Source organism: Balaenoptera ricei, chromosome 17 (genome assembly GCF_028023285.1).
Source record: "Balaenoptera ricei isolate mBalRic1 chromosome 17, mBalRic1.hap2, whole genome shotgun sequence".
NCBI classification, from domain to species: Eukaryota; Metazoa; Chordata; class Mammalia; order Artiodactyla; family Balaenopteridae; genus Balaenoptera; species Balaenoptera ricei.
Genome location: NC_082655.1, coordinates 63,130,052 through 63,140,556, shown reverse-complemented (window position 1 = coordinate 63,140,556; position 10,505 = coordinate 63,130,052). Strand labels below are relative to the sequence as shown.

The window sequence follows — 10,505 nt, the reverse complement described above, 5'->3', positions numbered from 1 at the left end:
GAACCCACTGCCATCGCGAATTGTTAGCAGTGAAATAAACTGAGACTATTGAACTAAAATATGGTTTCTCTGCTGGGAACAAGAGATGTCAAGTGGCATTAAAGCTTCCGTGAATGGGGATGGACAATTTCTGACTTCAGACTTTTCAGCGTTTTGTGGGAACTGTATATTTTGGCAAGTAATAAGACAACCTTCACCATCCAAGTATCTGGAAATATTTTAAAAGAGAATGTCAATAGGTGATCTTTAAACAACACACCTGTGAAAGATTTGCATAATAAATACAACCCGTTAATTGTTACTCTTCTGCCTCAGCTGTCTGTGGAGGGTTTCCTGGAGCTGACGTGGACAGAGGCCGCTTTCGTGACATGGTTTGCAGACCACGTGGGCAATGAGGACCCAAAGAATGTGTTTTGCTCAAGAAGGTCGATTTAAAGAAAATAGTATCTGACCTCTCCCTTTTGTTCTGATTTCTAAAACAACCAACTACTTGTTTTTAAGACAGCCTTTCAGCAAGAGATTCAGAAGGAGGAAACTGAGAAAGTTTAGTAAACCCTATCTAAAAAGAAAAAGAAAAAATACTCAGCCCTTTGATCTCCCTGGCATTTTTATTACAGTCTTAAAATAACCGCCACCCCCCCCCCCCCGGTCGGAAAAGAAAAACCTTACGGATTAAGCAACTATTTATCTCATGAGGATAATTACTTGTTTGACCAGAAGTCATTCATTCCTGAAACCACGAAGTTAAACTGTTGAGATGTTTTTAAAAGCCACAGCTTCTGGCTATATTGCTTGGCTAACAAAAGCCTGATCCAGATGACCAGCGCATCTCAGATGGGTCTGAGCATCATTTCTCAAAGTCTAAAGTTTGTGACGGCTCCCAGGGTATGGGAGGGAGAAAGGAAGCTTTCCATCAGATACATATGTAAAGAGGTACTGACTGAAGCCACAGGTGGCTGGGTTGGCTGGGAATGGAAAACTGGTCTCCCTCTACTTCCCGGAACTCTAGCAGCGCAAGGTGGTCACAAGGCTCAGGGCAGAAGTTAACCCCAGCGGCCCAAGGTGCGGTTTAATGAAATGGTTGCGGCTTCCCCTAGTGGTGTGGCCGCAGTGCTGTCCCTAGGAACCTATTTAATTCCCTTTAATAATACTTCCGGCTCTTTTCTGGACCTCATTGGCTCGGAATTATATCTGCATTCTCGGGTCAGAAGGCTTCTCCGCGCTGCCGCTTTTCCAAACGCACTGGCCGAGGGCTGACACCGCCCTAGGCGAGGCGTGAGCCGGGGCGGGGAGGAGGACGGCGCCCGCGTCGCGGGGGCCGCGTTTGGCCTCAGGCCGCGGGCGCGGAAGCTGGCTGGGGGTCCTCCAGGTGCGGGAGGCGCGCGCGCGCGCGCGAAGGAAGCCGGCTCGAAGGGTCAAGCCGCCCGGCGCCTCGCCCTGATGGTGGAAATTTAGGCATGCGGCGTGTGGCAGTTCCCGCCTGGCGGCCTCCGGGAGGCCCCGGAAAGCCGCTACGGTCCACGCAGCCTGGGCTCTGGGACTTGCTGGCGCGCCCGCCGGTCGCCCTGGGGCCTTGGGAACAGGGAAATGAGCGCGCCGAGGCGGTGGCGGCCCTCGCTGCTTTCAGTTTTCATTGAGACTGCTGGTTACTGTTTAACATCCCCACCCACGTTTCAGTTTGTTTAGTAAATCGACCGGACTGTGAGAGTCAGGCCGCTGCTTTGTCGCCATTGAGCAAAGCGAATATTCTCCCAGCATATGGTCTAGAGTCTTTGCTAGAGATCGGGAAAAAACAAACAAACAAACAAACAACCACCAAATCCTTAAGCCTCTTCTCCCAGATCACCCCGCCCACCCCTACCTCCCACCTCCGCGCTTTCAACCTACTTCCCAGGCTGGGAAAAGTGCTGCACAGAACCCCGCTGCTGGGCCGGGTGGGGGGAACCTGCCGCCGGGAGATGCGGCGGCTGCCGAGCCGCTGACTGCGACGCAGGAGCTCCGGGAGCGGCTCCGCGCAGGTGAGTTTCTCGGCCCGAGCCCCCCGACCCGGGGCTGAGCCGGAGTCCGCCGTCCCCGGCCGGTGTTGGGCAGGAGGAGGCTTGGTTCCCCTCAGGCGGCTGAAGGAGGGACGCCCGCCCCGGGAGGGGCTGAGCCTTAGGACCCCTAGGCCGGACGAGCTGGAAAGGAGATACCCCGAGGCCTCCCACGGCCGGAGGTGGAGGGAGGAAGAAAGGGCCGGAGGAGAGGCAGCGGGAGGCCGGCGCAAGCCGTTCACCCAGGAAAAGTAAAATAAAAGTTGCATTTGTTTGGCAGAGAAAGTTTGGGTGTCTGTCGGCGGGTCACGTGGTTGCCAGGTCTCTGGGGGCTTCGGTGGAGTTTCTTTTCTTGTGTGTGGCCTGGGGCCAGGCTAGGGCTTTGGGATATCTATGGACCGCGGAGGTTTGTAGGGAGGTGCTTGGTCCTGAAGCATCACCCCAAGGCCTTTGCTCCAGTCTCAGTGTATGCCTCTTCTCCCTTAGACGCATTTGGAGAGTGGGCACCTTCCGATGCTGCTGCTGGGGGGATTTTGTGAAATATATACGTGTACGTCTGCCTGTCTATACTTACATGGACATAAGTATATATAATTCCATTTAAGTCACTTTGGCTTCCTTTGGGAAGAACTGTCCTTCGGAAGCTTGTTTAAACAATGTGCCAGTTAAGCAATAATCACTCCCTGTCTAACGGGATTAACCCAGCACGTGATAAGATCTTTGAATTGAATATAATGGGCTTCATACCTGATGTGCTGTGCTTCTAAGACTTGCTCAAAACAGAGTCAAAGGACCCCTCTCCAACAATCAAACAGTCTTCAGTCAGCTTTCATTTGAGGGCAAGGGCTAGAGAATGCAGACTACAGAGGCTGTACACTTACTGGGATGTCCTGAAAGCTAAACACCTCACGAAGAGTAACATTTCCTGCTTTTGTTTTGTTACTTTCTCCCTCCTTTCCGTTCTTTTTACATGTATCTTCTCTCTCGTCATCGTTACAATATTCTTCCCTTCCAGCTCTCACCACTTTTTTCTTAATAACCTTGTTATCCCCACACTTCCCCCTGTTTTCATCTTTTGTGCACTCTACTATCAGTCAGGTCACGTGATCTATTTATTGTGAGTTTGAAGTCAGTGACCTAGCAGGGTTGGGCTTCTCTCTGGTACCAACTGGGGGAGGAGGTGGAGGAAAGCAAGGCGGCCAGTGGTGGTAAACTACTTATTTTTCACTTTTCAAAGTGGAATGGAGGTTGAGAGCTGTTTGTTCTCTTCTTCCCATTCCTCCTAAGCTCCATTTATAGGCCTACAAATAGGGAATGTTTCTCAACATGCTTTATGAAGGTAGTACAACTTTTTAACGAGAGTGTGTCTCTTAAGATCTCATAAGCATTTTATTCTGCAGTTGTGATTACAAGCATATGGGACAGCGGAAATTAATTTTGGGGATTGCTAAGATTTATTTTTAATACCTGCATGCAAATAATAACTTTATTTGAGTTCCCCGTTTCTTTTGAAAATTCTCGTTATTTTTATGAATTCTAAAAGTACTACTTGCTTATAAAACAACATGAAAATTATAGTAAAGTATAAAGTGAACCCCCTTTCCTATTCCACTCCATATGTGTAACTACCATTGATGGTTGGAGTTGTGTGCTTTCATGGGTATAACCACAGGAATTTTTCTTTCATTATTTCAAAAAAAATGGATAATGGTTCATATACCAGTGTTCTGAAATTTATTTTTAATTTAATATTTCTCAAATATGTCTCTGTCCGTATATGAAGATTCTGTTTTAAATGTATTTACCCAATGTAACCAGCCAGCCAATATCCCCCAGAATATTCACTTGGATTTTCCAATTTCTTACTATTACAAACAGTGATGCAGTGGATATCTGTGTACATTAGCTCTGCAAGGGTACTGCAGAAGATTTATTCTGAGAAGAGAATTGCTAGTTCCAGGGGGACATTCACTTTAAATTCGATGGATATTGCAAAGAGCCTTCCGAAGTACCCACAGTGTATTTACCATACTCTTGCCAACACTGGATAATAATGATCTGTTTAAAATGTTGCCAATCTGGTTGTTGAAAAATGGATTTCTCATTGTGGGAGTTGGATATTTGGAAATTATATAAGCCAGTCCTGTAACATCCTACTTCGAGAGCTTGAGAATTTTGCTTTGAAAATATAGTAATAAAGTGGAAAACAAGTTAAATGCATTTTAAAATGCGGCCTTATTTTGAGCTTGTAAAAGATGCCACTGTATTAGTTACCATCTATCCATTTACTGAATGGCTGGAGATACTGATACGTGCTGAGTGAGAATTTCTATGTTGCAAACATGTGACTCCGGTGTGCCTAGTGGTTGCTGTTGTGATTTTGTGGCTCTTGACTTCACATCCTTGGGAATAAAATCACAGTTTTAAATGACGTATCATAATTTGGGGTCCTTAGGAAGCTGTAGAGGCAAACAAAACAGCTGAGGGTACAATGATACATCCTTGTAGAATCACTTCTCTCCACCCTCCCCATAGGAACTTTCACCTCTTGGTATTAATCAGCTCATACATAGACACATGGAATGCTTCAAATATGCCTTACTCCTACAGTTGAGAGAGCTATTTATGAATATTAATAATATACATATTTTAGCTGAAACTTACTGAATCCTTAATATGTGTTTCGTATTGTTCTAAGCTATTTATATGCATTTTTTTCTCTTAGATTCTTTAAACAAATCTATGCAGCTTATACTAATATTCTCCCCATTTTCAGATGGGAAAAATGAGGCAGAGAGAAATTTTAAAACTTGACTAAGGTCTCACATCTGCAGGGGATAAAACTGGGGATTCAAATCCAGGCACTGTGGCTCTAGGCTCTAGAGAGTAACCATGGCATCTTCAAGAAGTCCTTGGTTGTTCACTGCCCAGGGCTGCCCAGCTGAGGGGGATGCGAGGAATGGTACCTGGGTCGGACTCCACAGTCCATGCCATGTCCCCTTGTTCTTGACTGAGTATTCCTGGGGGAAGGCACTTTTCTAGGTCACAAAATGTCTGTAAGAGCTAGCAGCAGCCCTGCTCCTGATGTACCAGGAGCTCCATGTATACATATTTGCATGCTTATATAAGTACCTTTGGAACTCAATACTATCTCGCCCATTCATCATAGTTAACCCTTAAAGGAAAAAATCTCCCCTACTACATATACTTCCTACCTTGTATTTAATACATGAGGAGACAGAATGCTCTCTATATGGGAGAATTAGCTCATAGCTCCTGATGTTGTGTTGCCGTGAAAACCTTTGGTTTTATCAAGATGACTTTCTGGAAAATGCATGGGGAATTTATTTATTTTCTTTTTTTGTAATTCTCTTAATATTTTGGGGGACATGACGGTCTTTGAAGATGACTATCTCATGGGCTATAAGCCAAGAAGGACTGCTTTGTTGTCACATAGGGACGTTTATATTCCCACCCAGCTATTTACTATAAGGGGAGCAAAAGCTAAGGCACTTGGCCAAGTTAACCTCACTGAGGCCCAATTTCCTCATTTTTGAAGTGTATGTGATTATAACATCTATCTCGTAGAATTGGTATGATGATCATATATGTTAATGCATGAAAACATTTAGAACAATGCCTGGCATATACTGAGTACCCACCATGTATCTTGTGTAGCTGTTGTCGTTGTGATAGAATGAGATAATTCATCTACAACACTGCTTGATTGTTGTTAATAAGTGTCACCCATTTTTTATTGATCCTCTCTCTAGAGAAATTCTACTTATGTACACAAACAAATTGCATAAGACTTCAAGAGTTTATGGACCCCTAGAGACCTGGCCAAGCCCTCTAATAGGCCTCGGAGATCAGTGATGAAGAAGAGAGACATAGTCCCTGACTTCATGGAGCATTTAGCTGAGCAGTGTAGACAAGGATCGCCTTGAGTATAGTTCAGTGCTTAGAACAGGGGCTTAGGAATCATCAAAACCTGAGTGCAAATCTCAGTTCTGCCCTCTGCCAGCTGGGCATCCCTGTGTGTTACTTAACATTTTTGTGCCTCAGTTTAAAAAGTTTTAAAATGAGAATGAGTCTTTACCCTTAAAGTATATGTGGATTAATTCTTGTATTCTTTAAGCCAAGCATTTTATTTATTGAATGTTTGACCCTTTCTCTGCACTATAGTTCAAATATGGAAGAATCACATTTATATATGATAGCAAAAAGTTGACATAGACATCTAGATAGTGTGTCCCCTGTCCCCATCTCATTTAAAAGTATCTGCTGAATCTGTTGATAGCATCATCTGGGCCTGGTAATTTAGTATTTTTTAATATTTTGAATCTTTGAGTACTGTTCCTCTAGGCTTGCATACTGTATTGTACTTTGCTTGTGCTCCTGGCTTACTGAAGATTGTGGAATCTGTCCCAGTATTTTTTTTTTTTTTCTTTTGCATTTTGTCATTTCAGACATCATGGCTAGAGTTTGCAAATAAAGTCTATATATTAATTTAGAGGGAGTGTAATTATATGCACTGTATCAGATGCCCAGAATACAGGTATAAATAAAGCAGTGTCCCCACCCTCAAACACAAATAATCTACCTGGAAGACAAACAGATATAACCGTCTATAACATAGGGTGATAACTATTGCATTAATACAGTAGGTAGAAATACAATGGAAAATAGAAGCACAAAAGATACATTTAGCTTGAGTGGCCTGGAAAGATTTCATGGAGTAGTTAATGATTTTTCTGATTAGAACTTGCTGAATAGAGAAGAATGAGAAATTTGTTTGGGGTGGAGGAGATGACATTTGAAATAAGTGGAATGGCAAGAGATGAATTGGGAAGGAACACCGGGCCAGATTCTGACAGTCTTGAATGTGGGTGACAAAGGTTTGAGCAATGTCCTCTAGGCAACAGGGAGCCATCAAAAGTCTGTAAGCAGGTTGGGTTATGAAAGTTTTCTTTTTCTTCTTCTTCTTTTTTTTTTTAAATTGATTGGCAACTTTTTTGAGGATGGATCAAAGAGGGACAGACAAAAGACAGGGGAATAGTAGGAAGCTTTCCCAATTGTCCAATGGAGATGTGAAGAGGATAGCGTAGAATCTAGAGACGTTTTGAAATTCTTTAAACTGGATTTAAGAACTGTAGAATAAGGAAGATGAGGGAATGTGAGGGATTGAAGCTGACCTTAAATCTTTAGGATTGTACAGGAAGCTTTGATTTGATCCTGGTCATTATAGATTTATAGTTTTTCAACTATTATAATCCTAAAAGTTGTACACGTTTTAAAGCTTAGTTTGTATGGCAAAAGTAAACCTCATTTGGCCATTTGAGCCACATTGTCAAGTACTTAGGAAGAGGATTGTTTCTCTAGTTTGGGCTAATTTTCAGCAAAGTAATTACTATTTTTAATCTGAATTTTTGCAACAAACAACTGTTCTCCCTTCCTGGTTAGTCTTAACCCCAATCAGTTCCCATGATAACAGAGTGCTACAGAGAAGACAAATCTGATCATTATTTTTTTCTTCCATTTAAAACCATTCGTTCACTTCTTGATGCCCTTATCATCAACTCCAAGTGTATTCACATCACTAGACCCCATGTGACTTGGTCTATGATTTCCACTCCAAGCTTCATCTCTCTTTTCTTGACATCCCTTACTTTAGTCTTTAGCTGGAATAAATCTCTTCCAGTTCCTCAAATGCACCATGCTCTGCACCTTCAAAAGTGCTGTTTCTACTGTTTGGAAAACTCTCTGCCAGTGTCACCATCATTTCTCCCCTCTATTCTAGCGAGCTTCCACTTATCTTGCAGGTCTTTGCTCAAATACCACCTTTCCGGACCTCCTGACCCAATATACCAATTTAATTGTATCTTGTTCTTTCCCTATCATGATACTTACCAACTTCATCACACACAGTGGTTGCACGTTTGATGATGATGCTCTTCGGCTTGAGTGTTAGGCTTCTGAGGGTAAGAAATGTATTATTATTCTTGCTCATTCTTTAGTTGGGCATTTAGTTGAGGCTTAATGAGCATGTGTTCACTGAATGAATGAGTATCTGTAATGGAAAAGGAAGGTGAAATGCCAATAATAGAATTAAAACATTTGTTGAGAAGCTAATTTTCAAGCACTGCATTCTATATTGGGGATTAAGCAATGACTGGAAACAATTCTCTCCTAAGATTTTCATGTCTGGTTAGGGATATGCATTAAAGAATTATTACTCACTATGATAAGGGCATACGTTGAGTACTGGAGAAGGATTGTAGAAACCCAACAGAAAGCCCACTAACTTTTCCTGGAGTAGGTTACGTAAGAGATGACATGTGAATTCTTTATTTTTAAGTCAAGAGGGATATAATATATTGATATTGAGATATAATTACATTGAGATAAGTATATTGAGATACAATTTGCATTCAGTAAAATCCATCCTTTTTAACCATACACTTCAATGAATTTTGACAAATGTATGCCGTTGTGTAATCACTACCAACCACGATGAGGATATAGAACCTTTCTGCACAACCCTCCGCCTAATTCCCTTGTGCCCTTTTGCAGTCAGCCCCTTCCACCTCTCCCCAGCAACCACCAGTGTGATTTCTGTCCCTAGGATTGCCTTTTCCAGAATAATATATAAATAGAATCATATAGTATGTAGCTTTTTGTGTCCTGCTTTTTTCATTTCACATAATAATTTTGAGATTCATCCATCAGATTCATCCATCTTGTTGTGCTTATCAGTAGCTTATTCCTCTTGAAAAAAACAGACTTATGAGGTACAATTGACATACAATAAACTGCACATATTTAAAGTGCATAATTTAAAAAGTTTTGACATATGTACATACCCGTGAAACAACCACCATAATAAAGATAGTGAATGTAGCCAACGCCCCCAAAGGTTTCTTCAAGCTCCTTTGGAAACCCTCCCTCCTTTTCCTCCCTGTCCTCTGTCCTGAAGCAACCACTGCTCTACTTTCTGCCTTTGCAAATTAGTTTTCATTTTCTAGAATTTCTTATCCATGGAATCATGGAGTATTCTTTTGCGTCTGGCTTCTTTCACTCAGCATAATTATTTTGAGATTCATACATATTATTGCATCAACCAATTGTTCATTCGTAAAAAAATTTTCTTTTAACTGAATGCTAAAACATTGTATGGATATGCCACAATTTGTTTATTCATTCACCTGTTGACGAACATTTACACTGTTTCTAGTTTTTGCTCTTACAAATAAAGCTAATCTGAACCTTCTTGTACAAAGACTTTGTGAGGATATATGCTTTCATTTGTTTTATATAGTTTCCTAACAGTACAAAAGCTAGATCTTATGGAAGAAACAGGTTTCCGAAGTAGTTGTACCGTTTTATGTTTCCACCAGTAGTGTTTGAGTTGCAGTCTCTTCACGTCCTTACCAACACTTGGTATGGTCAGTCTTAATTTTAGACATTCTAAAAGGTGGATGATGAGATTACATTGTGGTTTTTATTTGCATTTCCCAGATGACTAGTGATGCTGAGCATCTTTTCATGAGCTTATGTACCATTCATGTATTTTCTTTGGTGGTTCAAAACCTATGCATCTGCACCCCCTGTCCCACCCTTCTTTCTATTTTATTTTATTTATTTGTTTATTTATTTGACCATGCTGCACAGATTGTGGAATCTTAGTTTCCTGACCAGGGATCGAACCCAGGCCTTTGGCAGTGAAAGCATGGAGTCCCAAACACTGGACCGCCAGGAATTCCCCCCACCTATCTTTTAAAAATTAAGTTGTTTGTCTTCGTATTATCAAGTTGTAAGTGTTCTATGTATATTATAGCTACAAGTCCTTTATCAGATACAGGATTTTAAAACATTATCTCCCTATATGAATTTAGTCTATTGTACAAGAGGTAGGATTTGACTGAGAGAAGAAGAGACTAAAGGATATTCTAGTCATAAATAGGAATAGCATGTGCAAATAAAAAGGTTGCTTTTGTGGTTTCATGAGGCTCCAGTGTGTGGTAAAATAGGAAAAGGTGGTGGAAAGTGAGTTCACAAAAACAAGAAGCCTGAAAGTAGAGAATTTTTGAGGTCATGCTATGGAGTTTAGACTTTTTGTGTGCGTGTGAGCACTAACATTAATAAATATTTATACAATAACAACATTGATACTAATAATTGAGTTTCACAGTTTATAGAATTCTTTCATATGCACAATTTACAGTGTTTCCCTCTACATTATTTAAGTCCTGTGACAAACATGGGAAGACACTGAGACTTGGAGATTAGTGTACACAATATTAAGTATAGGTTTTGGGGTTTTGAGCAAATGTCTTTTTGGCTAGTGTGTGTGTGTGTAAATTTGTGTGAGAAAGAGTGACAGCTGGGTTGGTCTGCAGGGGCAGAAGAGCACTTACCCAGTTGGGCAGGGGACAGTGTCCTGCTGAACTCTGGTAGATGTACAGGAGACCC

The 10,505-nt window shown here is 41.7% G+C and overlaps 1 protein-coding gene across 1 annotated transcript in view; it reads left to right on the top strand.

Moving 5' to 3' along the window:
- The first annotated feature begins 1,667 nt into the window (after positions 1 to 1,667).
- Positions 1,668 to 10,505, top strand: part of HNF4G (hepatocyte nuclear factor 4 gamma) — a 131,854-nt gene continuing 123,016 nt past the window's right edge. The window contains exon 1 of the mRNA XM_059901280.1: positions 1,668 to 2,018. The gene's annotated coding sequence lies outside the window, so the exon portion shown is untranslated. The remainder of the gene's footprint in view (positions 2,019 to 10,505) is intronic.